Source organism: Sciurus vulgaris, assembly GCF_902686455.1.
Source record: "Sciurus vulgaris genome assembly, chromosome: 1".
Taxonomy (NCBI): Eukaryota; Metazoa; Chordata; class Mammalia; order Rodentia; family Sciuridae; genus Sciurus; species Sciurus vulgaris.
Genome location: NC_136461.1, coordinates 41,306,305 through 41,325,260, shown reverse-complemented (window position 1 = coordinate 41,325,260; position 18,956 = coordinate 41,306,305). Strand labels below are relative to the sequence as shown.

The following is an 18,956-nucleotide window of genomic DNA, read 5'->3' as shown; positions in this document are numbered from 1 at the left end:
AGAGATCTTTTTAAAATGCTGCTGTGTCTGAACATGGTGGTACATGCCTGTAATTTCAACTTCTTAAGTAGTTGGATCTCAAGTTCAAGACCAACCTAGGCAATTTAGCAAGACCCTCTCTCAAAATAAAATGTAAAGGGCTGGAAGTATAGCTCAGTAGTAGAGTACTTTCCCAGCATGTGTGAGCCCCTGAGTTCAATCCCCAGCTCCACACACAAAAAATAACTTGTGTAATTCCTCTTATGTATTTATTAGATTTATTTTAACTGATTTATAAAATCATAAAACTTGTACATATTAATTGTGTACTGTGTAATGTTCAATACATGTATACACAGTATAATGATTAAATCAGGTTAAACATATTTATCTCCTTAAACATTTATCTTTTTTATGATTCCACTAATTTTTTTATTTTTTATTTTTTACTTTTGTTTTGTTAATGAGAATTGAACCCAAGGGCACTTAAACACTGAGTCACATCCCCAGCTCTTTTTATTTTTTATTTTGAGATAGGGTCTCCCTAAGTTGCTTAGGGGTTCACTAAGTTGCTCAGGCTGGCCTCAAACTTGCAATTCACCTGCCTTAGCCTCCTGAGTTCCTGGGATTATGCACCACTATGCCAGGCTTATGATTCCTCTTACTTTAGATCATTCAGAGGCACCATTACTTTCAAAATGAAGTCTACATTCTCAATATACCCCAGTAGGACCTGGTCCTTCCCTACTTCTCCAACATCTCACTTTTCTCTCACCCTTGGTAACTCCACTGAAGTCCCACTTGTTTCCTCCAAACACCAAGTTCTTTCCTCTTCATAGTCTGGAAGACTCTTCCCTCAAACTCTCTACCTGGCCAACTCTGCTACTTCTTCAGAATTTAGCTCAAATATCCTGTGGATTCCCCTCCTCAACAATCTCTCTTAAATTGTACAGTTGTAGACTCTCACAGTTACCAGAATTTTTTGGAGGTTTTTGGATTCTACCAGGTAGTTGATGCTATTTGGCTTTTGCTGCTGTGCACAAGGCTATACTCATTTCATTCTTGCTTTGTGGGGTCATAAATCACTTAAACTGGCCCCCCACCACACATGACCATCTTTGAAACTGACTAGTAGTACACTGAGGAGAACTAATTGACATACTGTCCAAGCAATTATTCTTTTCTCTTTGGTTGGATAGTATCAGGGTTTGCAAGCACAATTTCTAAGAGCAACTTAGAGGGCAGGTGATGTGAATTAGGGAGAAATCTGGAAAACATATTCCACCAGGACACAGCTTCTTTTCTTTTTTTGGTACTGGGAATTGAACCCAGGGCCCTTTACCCCTGACCTTCATCCAAGATCTGTTCGATTTTTATTTTGAGACAGGGTCTCACTAAGTTGCTTAGGGTCTTGCTAAGTTGCTGAGGCTGGCCTCAAATTTGGTAATCCTGCTTCAGCCTCCCAAATTAGTGGAATTACAGGTGTGCATCATTGCCCTGTAGATTTGCCTCCTTTTCTAGGGAGGCCTGTATCCTTTTCTCTATTTGGACAGCTCAATTTTTTTTTCTGGAAAGATTTCTCTGACTCTCTCAGGCAAAGCTATTCACCGTTTCTCTGTACTCCTTTCTCATAGTTAAGATACATAGCATATATAACTGGGCATAGTAGAGCATGCTTGTAATCCCAGCATCTTGAAAGGCTGAGGCAGAAGAATTGCAAATTCCAGCAAAGCTTGTGAAAGCAAGATCCTGACTCACAATAAGAAATAAAGGGGCTGGGGTTGTGGCTCAGTGGTAGAGTGCTTCCCTAGCATGTGTGAGGCACTGGGTTCAATTCTCAGCAACCCATATAAATAAATTAATAAAATAAAAGTCTATCAACATCTAAAAAAAAGAAAAGAAAAAAGAAATAAAAAGGGCTGGGGAGGTAGCTCAGTGGTAAAGCACCCTTGGGTTCAATCCCCAGTAACAAAAAAGAAAAAATACATGTATTATCCCAAACGTAACATATTATCCCAAACAGCACTTTGGGCTTTTATCTTAGCATTTACTATACTGTATTGTAATTTTTTTTTTTTTTTTGATACTGGGTATTGAACGCAGGGGCACTTTACCACTGAACCAAATTCCCAACCCTTTTTAATATTTTATTTAGAGACAGGGTCTTGCTGAGTTGCTCAGAGCCTCACTAAGTTGCTGAGGTTGGCTTTGTACTTGCCATCTTCCTGCCTCAGCCTCCCAAGCCGCTGGGATTATAGGCATGCACCACCATGCTAGGCTTGTATTGTAATTGTTATCAGGTAACTTTTCAACCGATCACACAAACCTCACTTCCTTATACTCTTCCTTCAGTTCATCATTCCCTTGAGAATAGAGATATCTGTTTCCCCCAAAACTCCTGATTGTGAAAAAATTCGTACATACAGAAAATTTTAAATAAATGCCCATATACTTAACTTCCTATTTTTAGGAATTAATATTTTAATATATTTGTTTTGTTATTCTCTTAGCTATATGAAAGTTGCACACATCATGACACTTTACCATTAAATATTTCAGCATAATCCTAAGAATTAGGAAAGTACCATTTTATACCTAATTAATAACAATTCCTTAATATCATGTTACTCATCTCAAATTAAAATGTCCCCAATTGTCTTCAATTATCTTTTGTAGTTAGTTTTGTTTGATTTTCTATCAGCCTTCAGTCACTGTGTTGGGTTACTGTGTTTCTTTTATTCTTTTAATTTGAAACAGTTGTTTCACTTTAAAAAAATTACAATAACTTCTGTAACTGATGAGGTCTATTATCTTAAAAAATGTCCCACATTCTGGAGTTGTCTGAATTTTCATAAAGTAGAACTTAAACTGAATTAAGAAGTTAAACCTAATTTGACTAAATTTAGGATAAACACTTTTGGCAAAACTATTTCAAAGGAAATACTGGGAACTTTGTGTTGCAATGCATAAGGAGGCACATGATGTCATGTTGGTCCACTCTTAATGAAGCTAAGTGTAATACTTTAAAAAAAATATTTTTAGTTGTAGATGGACATAATACCTCTATTTTATTTATTTGTATGTGATGTTGAGGATTGAACCCAGTGCCTTACATGTGCAAGGCAAGTCCTCTACCGCTCAGCCCCAGCCCCAGCCCCAGCCCCAGCCCCAGCCCCAGCCCCAGCCCCAGCCCCAGCCCAGTAATTGGTTTAAATGATTCCAAATACTGTCTTTCAGAGGGGTGGGAGGGGTGGGGAGAAAGGAAAAAATAACAGAATAAATCGAACACTATTATCCTATGTAAAAGTGTGACTACACAAATGGTATGCCTTTACTTCATGTACAAACAGAGAAACAGTATGTATCCCATTTGTGTACAAGAAAAATAAATTTTAAAAAATACTGTCTTTCCACTCATACAGTCTTGCAACATACGAGTTATCTACAAAGCTATACTTAGATACCACATACAATCTTTCAGCTAATATTTTTATCATCTATTTAAAGGCTTATGTGTATTAGTGATTTTACTGGTGGTTGAAATATGGTGATATTTCTAATTCTATCATTTCTTCTGCATTTAGTAGCTGGCATTCTTCTGAAAAGAACCTGCCTCCAACTGGGGATGAACTAGAGTTCTTCCTTAAAACTTGATAAATGTTTAATCCTTTTCTCTGTACCATCAATTTTGAAAGTAAGATCTGGGGAAATAGTCACCTCCAGTTAGGGTTGTTTGGAAGGAAGGATGGGCAACTGTGAAGCCATCCTTGGTGAGCTCTGACATTGATACTTTGGGAATTTCTCTCATTTTGCACAAATAGTACTACATGTGCAAATCCTTGTTATGTCACCCCCCTGGAAAATGCATCATAGAAAACTGGTGCTAAAATTGCTGTCAGTAAAAACAGTCTAATCCCTGATTTAGGACCAGAAGTCTAGTGTTTGTGTGTGTGTGTGTGTGTGTGTGTGTGTGTGTGTGTGTGTGTGTTTAAGTGGAATAACATCTGAGACCCTTTAAAGTTTACAGCTTAACACTTCATACTACCTCCCCAGCCCCTTTATTTGCTGTTCATCACATTAACTTTTTTTAAGAGTTCAGAATTTTTTTTGGTAATTCCATTCTTCCTTTCCCATAAAAAAGCATACTATATATGCTCATTTGCACCTTGCTTTTCTGCTTAGATCCCAGAAATTATGCTGAATCAATATACAGAGACTTTCTCTCTCTCTTTTTATAGTTGCACAATACTTGATTGGTTGGATAGCCTGTATTTCCCCAGTACAAAGCACAAGGGTGTACCATAGGTACTCAGAAAATGTTATTTGCAGTGAATGATGAATCAGGAACAATTGAACTAAAGAGCAATGCGTGACCTGTACCAAGAATAATTTAGAGTCAGATAAACCTGGGACATAAATCCAGCTCTCCTGACACTGAACACTTTGTCACAGGGGTGAAGTAAGTAAGCTATGAAAACCAAAGTACAAAGCTTTGAATCTACCACTTACTTGGTTGTATCTCCTTAGGAAGGCTACTAAACTACATGTGCTTTATTTTCCTCATCTATTAAAATGGTAATAATAAAAGCACCTACTTCACAAGGTTATTGTGAGGATAAATTAGTTAAATGTACAAATAATTGATTTTAAAAGCCTAGCACATAGTAAGAGTTCAACAAATGTTAACTATATATTAAAAAAATTTCCATACTGTTTTTTCATTTGTAAGATAGTAATACTCATCTAAAAGGGAGGGTGTTGAGGACTGAGTGAGACAATGTCTGCAAGGCACTTAGCATAGTGACTAGCACAAAGAAGCCATTAATAAATGGTAGTTATCAAGACCAGCAGGCAGGGGAGGAGCACGTTACTGGGATCAGTACTATAAACTCCTTGAGCATTGGACTTTTTCTTGTTCACTAACTCAGGTGTCTGTCACACCAGCTTTAGAGTTAGACAAATCTATTTAGATTCTAGTCATAACACTTCTGAGCTGTGCAATTTTGGACAAGTTACTTAACCTTTCTGATACATATTTTCCTTGTTGATAAAAACACAGATAACAGTAGTACTTACCTCAGGGTTGCTATTAGAATTAAGTAAAATTAGAAGCTATTTGATTTTGCCTTTGATGATAAAAGAGTAAAGCAGACACCTGCCTATGTATATATATGTTATGAAATATTTTTATGCAATATTTTTTACTATGTCCTTGAATTGACTATAAGAATGTGACTTGCAAATCTCCAATTATAGAGAGGGTAATTGACCAAGGTTCCAGAGGCACTGAAATCCATTTGTACTAGGGCCATACCTCCCATGGGCTGAACCACTATGTGGCAGAAATATTAAGGCAGACCTATTCCTGGGAGATATGGGACTCCTCTGATGGTTGACTTCAGTTGCGGAAGCCCCAGTGACTTTCGGAAAACTTCCTCAGACTACAAAGCAGACTAGGATGTTTCCACCCAACCTTTCTCCTTCTTTCCTACACTCAGGGTCAAACTTGTACAACAGTCTGACAACTTCTTCAACCTGTTCCAGCTCTGGGCCTAATTTCTCCAAAATTGGCATTTTTCCCTAATTAAATCATTGCATGATTAATCCCATCTTGGATTCTTCTAGGTACCAGACTGCTATACCCTACTTTGGAAAAGGAACACTTAAACATAATGAATACATGTTTTCTTTTTAAGTGCTGGAGTTCATGACGAGTATATTCATATCCAGATATTATCTGAATTTTATTTTGGAAAGAACCACTGCAAAAAGTGTGATGCTCAGTCACTGGCTTCTTCTGCTCCTTCTTGTCCACACGTTATCCCCCAAAATGTTCCAATTTATCTCTGTCTTGGTATCTACTTCCTAAAAGATAGGAACTGGCACAGCCTATCCAGAGGAGGAAAATTCACGAATCTGAATATGTTCTGACTAGAACTCAGGAGAAAAGCAGGGGACAGGGTAGATAAGGGGATGTCTACAGATGAGGTACAGATGAGGTTACCAATTCTATTCCTTTCTTTGACCATTTTGCCTCCCAAACAGGACTTCTAATGTGCTTAAAGATCAATACATTGCCAGGTGCATGCCTATAATCCCAGTGGCTTGGGAGGCTGAGATAGGAGGATCAAAAGTTCCAAGACAGCCTCAGCAAAAGTGAGATGCTAAGCAAATAGACCTGTCTCTAAATAAAATACAAAATAGGGCTGGAGATGTGACTCAGTTGTTGAGTGCCCCTGATACCCCTCCCCCCCAAAAAATCAATATATTCAAACATGAGAACCAAAATAAACCAAACTAAGTTTTTCTAATTCACAAGCAAGAGTATCAGTGACAAAAAAGTGATTATGTAATTTAGTAAATTAGTGGTCATGATTGTATGCCATTCTGGGGTATAGAGCAAAATCAAATGTGGAAACTTCCTATGCTATGCCTTGGTATAATTCTATCTTATTAAGCCCAGGCAATAAGGTTAAGGAAATGACTCTCACAACCAACTGCCAAATGAGCTTCACTACTCATCTTTATTGCTGCCACTCCACATCATCCTTGAAACCCCTGAGGAAGGAAGACACAGGAGATAAAAGGCAAAATAATACAAGTGGTAAAGTAGGAATCCTCTTTTACCCTTAATTATTGTCAGGAGGGGGTGGTCACGGTTCAGGCAACCAGTACCTCTGGCAGCTAGCAGAGAACTTTATGACGGAAACTATGCAATACAAAGACATCTCTATGTCCTATTTGCTGTCTCATTTGTTTGAGAAGCTGGGGTGGGGATAATATGGGGGTAGGATATTCTAATCTGTAAGGTTGAATTAGATAAAATAAAAATTAGATAAAATCATTGAAAAGTTTATCCATGGCCTGGATTCTGGTTCCCTGGTTTCAGTCATAGTCCAGACAAACCTGACCTTGATGGTCATTCATACTGTGAAGTACATATAAGATATGCATATTTTATTGATCATTTTTGTAAAATAAAAAAGTCACAACCATTTTTAAAGTTATCTATAGAAAGGAACTTTGATTTATTTCTTGGTACATATTTTGCAAAATTTAAGAAGATATATATATATATATATATACACACACACACACACATACTCATACATATAATGTGGTGTTCAGCCTGGGGAAATAGGAGTCTGACATCTAAAGACCAGGACTACTTCCCCAATACCCCACAGTGACATAGTCTCATTATATGTTATTGAATGAATGAAGTGGAAAAATTAGATATGTATTTAGGTCTAATTCTCAAATCCATTTTCTTTTTACTTGGATTTGATATTCTTATAAGCTGTCCTTTCTGGATTCCATGCAAATTCTCTCTGAGAGTAATAAGTGCTAGTAAGTACTCATTTTTGTGCAAAGTACATGTCCTCCTTAAAATACTAAATAACAAGTGTAATAATCCACCAGTGGCAGTATGCTTAGAATTTATTGTCACACAGAATCCCAGGAGGTGTAAAATATCATTGAAATTATCAAGTCCAGGAAGTTTTCAAACATGTTCAGATATTAGAGCTCCTAAAAGTCATAATGCTCTCTGCAAAACATCACAGGTCACTAGGAGTTAACATCATATATAGACTAGCAATGATTTCATTAGCAGACACAGTATGGTGTAATGAGAAGGAGCAGGCTTCAAAGTTTCAGAGATCTGATTTTTCCATTTACTAACTTGTGACCTTGAATAAGTTAACTTTTATATGCCTCTGATCATTATTTGAAAAAATGGAGAAAGCAAATTCCTATCATAGGACTGCTAAGGATTACTTTTTATACATGTATGTATGTCATATTTGTACCTTAACAGATGCAAGATCTATAATTCCTTATCCAAAATGCTTAATGTTATATTTGTTTTAGAATTAAGAATTTTTTATTTAAAAATATACTATGGATCATATGTCATATAAACACTCCTAGTTGTGTCTGAGGCATTCCTTCACATTTTATTTTTGTGCATTTGTACCAAATTTATTAAAAATATAACTTGTTTTCAAACCATTTTGAGTCAAGTTGGAATTTGTGGATAGGGATTGTAAACATGCATTTTTTAAAAGGTTTTTTTTTTTTTCTTTTTAGTTGTAGATGGACACAATACCTTTATTTTTACTTATTATTTTTATGTGGTACTTAGGATAGAGCCCAGTGCCTCACATGTGCTAGGCAAGCACTCTACCACTGAGCCACGATCCAGCCCTGTAAACATGTATTCTTATTTGAAGATAATATGACTACTAATATCTTGGGTCTCCATAACTTGAGAAATTTTGTTTTGTATTTTGTGATGCTAGGGATCAAACCCAGGGCCTTACATATGCTAGGAAAGAACTATCATTGGACCACGTCCCCAGTCCCTGGTTTTTGTTTATTATTTTTGTTTTTGTTAGAGACATGTTCTCACTGTTTTGCCCAGGCTTACCTTGAACTTGCAATCTTCATGCTTCAGCCCAACAAGTATCTGGAATTTACAAGCACCTACCTCTATGCTCTGCTCTGCTCTGGGCCTTGAATTTGGCAATCCTCTTGCCTTTGCCTCCTGGGATTACAGGTGTGTGCCACCATCCCAGGCTGCGATACAGTTCTTTCTTTCTTTTTTAATTTTTTTTTTTTAGCTGTAGATGTATACAATACTATTGCTTTATTTTTGGTATTTTTATGTGGTGCTGAAGATCGAACCCAGTGCCTTTAACGTGCCAGGCAAGCGCTCTATCACTAAGCTACAGCCCCAGCCCCTAGGATACAGTTCTTATTCAGAATTTCCCTGTGAGATGAGTCTGAGGCTGGTCTTGGAATCCACATTCTTCCTTATTTTTACCTCCACTACCCTGTGTCACTGCCATCTCTCCTCTCTTCCTAGGAACGAATCCTTCAATAAGTCACTTGAACCAGAATCCCTGTCTCAGGCTCTGTGTCTAGGGACTCTAATTTAAGACATTTGGTACCAGAAGTACCAAATGGAAGCAGACCCTAAGTGTAGGATTCCAGAGTTCAATCACACAAGGACTAGATAGCAATGTGGTGAATGTGGTATATGCCAGGTAAATCCCAGGCGTAGACTTTCACTGTGGTGAGTTGTGGTGATATGGAGGTGTAAGGAAGGGGATTCTCAGTCTAGCTGGTGTAACGTCTCAGCATTTGAGAGATATATGGGAAATACTAGCTATAAGGATTGTGGTAGTGAATGACTTGCTAAATGCCAAAACCGATGAAAGAAAATGATAGGCTCAGATCTATTAATAAGTAATTTAAAGCAAAGAACCTCACTGATAGCTTTTAAAGAAAATCTCACCTCTTGCAGTTAGTTAATTACTAGGCAGAATTGTAAAGAGTGGAAGAGTTTAGAAAAGGCTGAATTTTAGCATAGGCAAGTCTCCTCACAAAAGTTGGGTCCTAACAGGGAAGAAGCAGGACACTGAGACTGGGGGAGAAGATATGTAGATAGATGTATTTAAGAAGCCTGAATTTCAAGATTATTTTGACTTTTCTGGGCTTAAATAGAAGTGACTCACTCTCCCAGGTAGGAAGATAAATACCAACTTCTTTCCCATTTGTGGGTACCTTATAAAAAAACACAAGTTCTTCTCAGGATCTGTCTTGATCCTTCCTCCTGGCCATCAGATCTGTAACTGGGATCAAGAGCACAACTGGGCAAGTGCAGGAACTGCTATGGGGAAGGAGAGATAATATGCCAAGTAGTTGTACAATCTGGTTTACATCTATAGGTGAGTGCCAGGAGAGTATGCCTAAGGGCTGGATAAATAAAAGTGAACTTTAAAGATGGATAGGGAATGTTCATCAATATTGGGGTACTCTCAGTCTGGGGATATAGCTCAGTGGTAGAAGACTTGCCTAGCATACATATAGCCCTGAGTTCAATTCCCAGTACTGGAAAAAAAATTGGGGCACTCTCCTGTGAAAGATTGAATAGGGAGGGCCCTGAGAGATGACTCAATATACAGCTGGGGTGGCTTTGTGAAGCTTGAGAAGTTCACAGTCCACATCCACATTAGGAGAGTATCACAACCCCTGGGAAACTATGGTGAAACAAATCAAAGGGCTCAGATCAGATGGGGGTGGGGTGTAGAGCATGTGTTTAGCATGCTGGGTTCAATCTCTAGCACAAAACAAAACAAAAACCCACTCTGAGAATAGAACAATATGTAAGCCTGGAAAATCTACCAGAAGTTCGATCATGCTTTTCAGAATGGCTTGATGATAGACACAACATTTACCAAGGCAGCAAGTTTGGGGGAAGTGACAACATCATTGATAATCTTGAAGTAGCTATCCTAAGTAAGGACTGATGGTAGGAGATGTTAGATTCCTTAGAAGCAATACGAATAAGATCTCAGCACAGCAGAAGTGACAGCACTTAACCGTGTGAAGAAGAGTAGACTGAATTTCAGAATGGTAGCCATGAGAGCCCAGCCTGTAAGAATTTTGAAGATGACTCAAAGAATATGGTGCTCTTATAATGGAATGGACTGCCCATTATATGTGACTTAAAGAGATTAAGAATGGATGAGAAGAGCTGGGCTGTAGCTCAGTGGCAGAGTGCTTGCCTAGCATGTGTGAGGTACTGTGTTTGATCCTTAGCACCACATAAAAATAAACAAACAAAAAAAAAGGATGAGAAGCCAGGTGACGTGGCGTACACCTGTAATCCCAGCAGTTTGGGAGGCTGAGGCAGAGAATTTTGAGTTCAAAGTCAGCCTGCGCAATTTAATAGGCCCTAAGCAACTTAGCAAAATCCTGTCTTAAAATAAAATATAAAAAGGGCTGAGGATGTAGCTCAGTGATTAAGCACTCCTGGGTTTAATCCTTGCCTCCCCCCCCGCAAAAAAAAGATGAGAAGACAAAATGACAAATATTATGATTCCACTTATATGGAGGATCTAAAGTGGTCAAAAAAATGGAAAATGGAATTATGGTTGCCAAGGGCTGAGGAAGGGTAAAATGAGAAGTTGTTTAGTGGGATAGGGTTTCAGTTTTGTAAGATGATAAAGTTCTTGGAGATCTGTTGCACAACAAAGTGAATGTACTTAACACTACTGAACTATACACTTAAAAATGGTTAAGATGGGAAATTCTATGTTGTTGTTGTTTTTTAACCTCAATTTAAAAATTATTTTAGAAAAGCAAAAGAATGAGGAGAAGGCTGAGTTTAGTCACTACACTGGAAGTCACAAATCTTTGCCTGTTTTCAGACCCAGAAACCATCAATTGAAGGACAGGCCAGACTTTTATTTCAGAAGGACTCTGGTAAACCACAGCAAATATATGCAATAGTGATTCTTCTCCTAATTCTTCTCCAAAGGAACCAATGGCTATTTACTCAGAAAATTCTACACTGGAGTAAGGAAATGATCCAGACTTTTCTAGGATTGTTGGACACAGGGTCCAAGTTAACACTAATACTTGGGACCTAACACATTAGCATGGCCCCCCTATTGGAATAGCAGTATATGTGGGTCAGGTAATAAATGGAGTCCTAGTCCAGGTCTGTCTTACCTACCCAGTTGTTCCTCCTGTTTCTGAATCTATAATTAAAATGATATACATAGAATTGGCAGAACCTTCACATTAGTTTTTTTTTTAATTTTTAGTTGTAGATGTACATAACACCTTCACTTTGTTTTAATGTGGTGCTGAGGATCGAACCCAGTGCCTCACATGTGCTAGGCAAGTTCTCTACCACTGAGTTACAACCCCAGCCCTCACATTAGTTTCTTGATCTGTAAACCAAGAGCTACTGTAGTAGTAAGAAAGGGCAAGTGGAAGCCCCTGAAATGGCTCCTTGACAATGGCTAAGGTAATACATAAAAATCTGTAACATTCTAGTGGGACAGCAGAGTTCAGCACCTCCCTCAAAACTTTAAAGACTGATGGTTTCTGCCTTATTCTCATTTAATTCATCATCCTGGCTTCTGGAAAAACTTATGGATAATGGCAATGATGGCCAAACTAGATCAAGTAGTGGCTTCAATTATACCTGCTATGCTAGATGTAATATCTTTCTAGAGATTAAAATATCTCAGTACATGATATATAGCCTGTGATCTGGAAATGTATTCTTTTATACACCTATCTGGAAGAAGACTCTCACAGGATAGGTGAAAATATACTTTCATGATCTTACCCTAATGTTGATGTTCACCTACTGTCTTCTATTTTGTAGTCCAGGGGACATGAACTGTTTGGCCATTTGAGGAACATCATGTCAGTTCAGTATATCAATACTATTATGTTACTTGGACCTGATATGAAGTAAGTAGTAAGTACTTTTGCCTTTCTAAGGCACATGAACCTCAGAGTATGAGGGAGAAACTATACAAAAATTTAGAATCCTGCCACATCAGTCAAGTTTTTAGGGGTTCAATGATCTGGAGCATTCCAGGACATTCCTTCTAAAGTAAAAAACAAGCTATTGCATATTGTGCCATTATCGCTGAAAAAGAAGCACATTTGCCAGGCTTCTTTGAGTTTTAGAGATCACAATTTTTTTTTCTCTTGGGAATACTGCTATGATGCAGTTGTCAGTTAATACAGAACATTGTTGGCTTTGATTGGGACTCTGAAAGATCAAGACCGAGGTATGAGCAATTCTGCTGCTTGGAGTGTATGACTTGACAGATTTTTATTGTATTTGAAGTACCTAGGGATAGAGAATGATACTATGTAAAACCTCTAACCACCACCTGACTCCAATATTTGGTTGTTCACAAATTGAATTCATTCACTTCTGAATTTAATTGATTCAGAGTTTACCTAATATGTGCTTACCATATACCAGTCTGTGCTTAATGCTGTAGACAAAAAGATGTGATAAAACCTATTCCCTGTTCCCAAAAAGCTGTTTAATTTTACTCTTATTATTTGCATGCTATTTAACTATTCTTTTTCTTCTCTTGGCATTAGCAAGAATTCAGGTAATATCAAAAGGGGGGGTCCAAAAGAGAGGAAATTTGAGAACAATTCTGTTAACTAAAAATATGCTGCAAATTGGACTAAGGCCATAATCTATCATTTGATTTGAACAGGCCCTATTAGTCATGCTTTGACAATAAAAATTCGTTTACTCAATATCTACTAAATGCCACATATTTCATATGCATTACTTTCCCAATAATTCTGCTAAGTGATAACATCCCTCACTATCCAATAAGAGAACTGCAGTTCAGGAAGTTAAATAAATCACCCAGGAAATGTAAGGAGTGGTAGAGCTAAGATTTGAATGTAGGACCATTATGGCACCAAAATTCTTTGCTTTACCCATAATATTCTACCTTCATGCTATTTCCCCTGTAGTCTGAAAATACCTTAATCTATTCCTACTCCTTCATCTAACATTAAATTCACTGATAAAAGCCCTCCAGAGACAGTGAGCTCTTCAAAGCAGTCCTTTTCATTTATGATCAGGGACCACCTCACCCTTTCTTTGGTCCTGGGGATTGAAGCGTCACACATGCCAGGCAAGCGATCTACCACTGAGCTACATCTCCAGCCTAATCAGGAAATTCTTGTAAAGGACATTCAAATGTCTTCACTCTAGGATGATTAGTTGCAAGGAACAGTCTCACAAGCTATCTTAACAAAGTGATGGTGGCTGAGGAAAGTGTTTTTAAGGGCACAGAAATCTCACTGGCAAGTTAGCAACCCAGGGTCAAAAGGACAGCTAGGCCTCATGGGACAGGAATTATGAAATAATTTTTTTAGGCTCTTCTCTCTCTAGTGTCTTTTATTTCTGCTTCATTCTTACCAGCTTCCACTGTTTGCACACAGCCTAACATTAGTGCGATAGTCATATTCTATGTGACCATTCAGTTCAAGGGTCCACCATCATCTGAATCAGTCTTTAAAATTCTTATATATATTTTTTTACTATAAAATCCTTAGAAATAAATGTATTGGCCCAGCTTAGCTTATGGGCTGGATCTTGGGTCAATGCTCTGACCTTAGTCTGATTACTTATGACCTCGGTGAAGTCAATCCTGTGAACACAACTATTTAGGCTTCTATTTGGGGCAGGGAGTGCTAGGGCTCAAGACCAGGGCCTCAAACATGCTAAGTACATGCTATGCCCCTGAACTACACCACTGCCCCTCTCTCAAGAAGGGTCTGCGAATATAAACCAACTTCAGAGGATATGTAAGCTGGGCTTAATACATTGTCTAGAAAACAATAGGGATGGGATGAAGACCCTTTTCTTCTTTGACACTTAAAAAGTCTAGCACATACCTCATCCTTATCATCTTTTATATTTTGAATACATTGCTAATTTCTATCAATATTAATACCATGGATGTAGGAATTGGCACCTAGCACTGGCATCTGTAAATTCTCAGAGCACCTACTCAAGGTCTCTCAACACTATGGCCTTGGGAATGACTTAATACTGAGGTAAACCATATCCATAGTGTTTGAGATGGACACATTTACCTACAGATGACTGATCTCAACATGGGGTCTCCAGAGGCAGGCCACCAGTTTTTTTTTTATTGTAGTAAAATATACATAAAATTTGCCATTGAAACATCTTTTTACTATATACTTCAGTGACAATAACTCACATTGTTGTATAGTCACCACTATTTGTCTTCTGAACTTTTTCATAACCTAAATTGAAATTATACTCACTAAACAATAACTCTCCATTCATCTCTTCTTCCCCTAGTAACTGTCACTATGAATTTGATCTAAAACACCTCATGCAAGTGGAATCATATATTTGTCCTTTTATGTCTTATTTCACTTAACATAATATCCTCAAGATTCATCCATGATGTAACATGTTAGAATTTTCTTCCTTTTAAAGGCTGAATAATATTCCTTTGCATATGCATACCACACACTGTTTATCCAGCCACCCAACAATGGACACCTGGGTTGCTTCAACCTTTTGTGAGTAGTGCTATTGTGAATAGTGCTGCTATGAATATTTGTGTGCAAATACTTATTCAAATTCTTGCTTTCAGTTCTTCTGGATATAAACTTAGAGGTGGAGTTGCTGTATCGTATGGTAATTCTACATTTAGTTTTTGAGGAATCTCTATACTGTCTTCCACAGTGGGTATGCCATTTTATATCCTACTAGATGTTACAAGCATTCCTCTTTACATCCTTACCAACACTTACTTTTTAAAGAATCACCTAATAGGTGTGAAGTGCTTCTTGTGGTGTTTGTTGGTGTTTTGTTTTTTTTGGTACCAGGGAATGAACCCAGGGGCACTTAACCACTGAGCGTCTCAGTGAGTTGCTTAGGGCCTAAGTTGCTGAGGCTGGCTTTGAACTTGCTATCCTGCCTCAGCCTCCCAAGCCACTGGGATTATAGGCATGAGCCACTGTGCCTGGCCCTTATCATGGTTTTGATTTGCATTTCCCTAAAGATTAGTGATAGCTATTGACTATTTGTATATCTTCTGCACAAGTCCTTTGTCCATTTTTAAGTTGGGTCTTGCTGTTGTTGGGTTGTAGATCTTTGTATGTTCTGAATATTCATGACTTATCAGATATTTGTAAATATTTTCTCCCATTCTGTGGTATGTTTTCTCTCGTTTTTGGTACTAGGGATTGAGTGAGGGGCACTTTACCACTGAGCTACATCCCCTGTCCATTTTTTTTTTTTTTTTTTAAAGTTTGAGTTTTCTCTCTCCTTCTCTTTGTTAGTGTGGCTAAGGGTTTATCAAATTTTATTTTTTCAAAGAACCAACTTTTTATTTTGTCAATTTTTTTGATTCTTTTGTTTCAATTTCATTGATTTCAGCTCTGCTTTCCTGTCTTCTACTACTTTTGGTGTTGCTCTGTTCTTTTTCTAGGGCTTTGAGCTGTAGTGTTAGGTCATTTGATTTTTTTCTTCTTTTTATTGAATGCACTCCATGAAATAATTTTTCCTCTAAGTACTGCCTTCATAGTGTCCCAGAGATTTTGATATGATGTATATTTATTCTCGCTTACCTCTAAGAATTTTAAAATTTCCCCCGATGTCTTCTGTTATCCATTCATCATTCAATAGCATATTATTTAATCTCCAGGTGTTGGAGTAGTTTGTTTTTTATTCTGTCATTTATTCCTAATTTCAATCCATTATGATCTGATAGAATACAAGGTAGTATCTCTATCTTCCTGCATTTGCTAGCAGTAGCATTGTGGCATAATATATGGTCTATTTTAGAGAAGGATCCATGTGCTGCTGAGAAGAAAGTGTATTTGCTCTTTGTTGGATGGTATATTCTATATATGTCCATTAAGTCTAAATTATTGTTATTGAGATTTATGGTTTCTTTGTTCAATTTTTGTTTAGAGGGTCTGTCCAGTGGGGAGAGAGGTGTGTTAAAGTCACCTAGTATTATTGTGTTGTGGTCTATTTGATTCCTGGAATTGAGAAGGATTTGTTTGACATACATGGATGAGCCACTGTTTGGGGCATAGATATTTATGATTATGTCTTGCTGATTTATGCTTCCCTTAAGCAGTATGAAATGTCCTTTATCCCTTCTAACTTTGGCTTGAAGTCCACATTATCTGATACAAGGATGGATACTCCGGCTTTTTTTGCTGTGTCCACGTGCATGGTTTATTTTTTCCCATCCTTTCACCTTTAGTCTGTGGGTATCTCTTTTTATGCGATGAGTCTTTTGCAGGCAGCTTATTGTTGGATCTTTCTTTTTAATCCAATCTGCCAGTCTATGTCTTTTGATTGATGAGTTCAGGCCATTAACATTCAGGGTTATTACTGAGATGAGACAGGGTCTAAAGTCACCTGGGCTAGCTTTGAGTGGGCAATCCTCTGACCTCAATCTCCTGAGTAGTTAGGATTATAGGTATGTGCCATACTGCCCTCTGATGCTGTTCTTTGAGGTAAAAAAAATTTAATTTTGATGTAATAAATTTATCTTTTTTTGTCATCTGTGCTTTTGGTAGAGTATCTAAGCAATCATTTCCAAATTTGTCATGAAGCTTTCCTGTTTTCTTCCAAGACTTTGGTTTTAGCTCCTACATTTAGGTGTTTGATCCATTTTAAATTAATGTGTTTGAGATTTAATTCTAATATTGAAATACAAAAAAATGTTTTTATTCAATTAAAAAATGTGTTTGGTTTAAGTCAACAGTCTGACGTCATCCTTTTTCATGTAATTTTCCTAGTGTTATTATTTCCCAGCATAGATACTGGGAAAAAGATTATCTAACCTATTGCATTGTTGTGGCATCCTTGTTGAAAATCATTTGACCCTATATGTGAGGGTTTATTTCTGGGTTCTTTGTTATTTCATTGCTCTACATGTCTTTATGTAAGTACCAGGCTGTTTTGATTGCTGCTGCTGAATTATGTAAACAAGTTTTGAAATCAGGAAGCATATCCTCCAACTTTCTCTGTGGGTAGTATTGACCTTAATAGTATTAACACTATTAGATCTTCCAATCCATGAACACAGATGTCTTCCCATTTATTTTTCAATTTTTCTTCCAGCAATATTGTCTTCAGTGTACAAGTATTTTACTCCTTGGTTAAATTTATTTCTATGTATTTTATTTGTTTTAATGCTACCATAAATGGAATTGTTTCCTTAATTTCCTCTTTGGGTTGTTCATTGTTAACATATAAAAAGTGCAACTGATTTCTGCAGATTGATTTTGCATCTCATAACTTGGCTGAATTTACTAGTTTAAGAGTTTTTATGCAGAGCAGTTTGATTTTTTCTTTTGCTTTTGAGTAGTTTGATTTTAAAATACAGACAAATTGTGGTCTGGATAAGTGATGAATTCATCACTACAATGTTCAATTCATGGAATTTTTCTTTGACAAGGTATGCCTAAAAGATGGCAAAATCTACAAAAAATTAGTGTCAAGATCAAAACACGGAAACTAAGGATTTTTGTCCGAATACTGTCATCAAAGATCCTGTGTGAAAGAGCACATATTTGGTAGGCTTGAGACCCTAGGTTTTATCTCCAGTACCTGGGGGTATCCTGTTCTAAGTACACACACACACACAAATCCAATGATTAACTTTATAAATATAAAGCTCTTTAATATATGCAAAAATTGTGAATCCTCCCTGCCACCCCCCCCAAAAGTACTGTATCCATCTACTACTTAAAAAAAAAAGGGGGTGTGTGGCTGAGTGGTAAAGTACCCATGTTCAATTCCCAGTATTAAAAAAAAAAAAAAAAAAAAAAAAAGTTGTACACTGCAACAGCCCTGCTTAAGAGGTTATAGGTAGGTAGTGGAGTTGATTTCTATCTCAAAACCTGTGTTTTTTCCCTGCCATATCACATTCTCTCGTCTTTCTTTTATTTTTTCTTTCTTTTTTTTTTTTTGTACCAGGGATTGAATCCAGGGGTGCTTAACCACTGACCCACATCCCCAGTCTTTTATATTTTATTTACAGACAGAATCTCACTGAGTTGCTGAGGGCTTCACTAATTGCTAAGGTTGGCTTTGAACTTGAAGTCCTCCAACTCAGCCTCCCAAGCTGCTGGGATTACAGGTGTGTGCCACAGCACCCAGCATAATATCTTAATATCTTACTTATGTAACATACTCAGGGTTAAACATTGAGTTAAAACAAAGAAACAAATCAAACACATCCCACATGGGTTTTTCACAAAAACTTGGTAGGCTTCTTAAAATGAATTTAACAGAATTCTGTAAGTACTAGTTATTTAACAACAAATTGAAGTACTTGCTGTATTCTTAAAACCAATACTTAATAGGGGAAATAACAAATATAAAGGACCAACCATTCATTTTGGGCTTCCCTAAAATAGCGAGAAGCTTTACAAAAAAAGCCCTTAAAGACTAGCCTATAAAAATTAAGATCATAAATCAATTTTCTATAGACAGTTCCTGAATTATCCCCAAAATTTAAGGCCAATTTCCCTAGAAAACATTTCTATAGTTATCCTGGCAAAAAATATTTAACTTTATAAAAGCATACATTTAGCTCTATGTGTGAGTGTGTGTG

At 37.2% G+C, this 18,956-nt stretch overlaps 1 long non-coding RNA gene across 1 annotated transcript in view; it reads left to right on the top strand.

Annotated features, from left to right (window-relative positions):
• Window positions 1-18,956, top strand: part of LOC306670438 — a 65,450-nt gene that overhangs the window by 19,710 nt on the left and 26,784 nt on the right. The window lies entirely within an intron of this gene.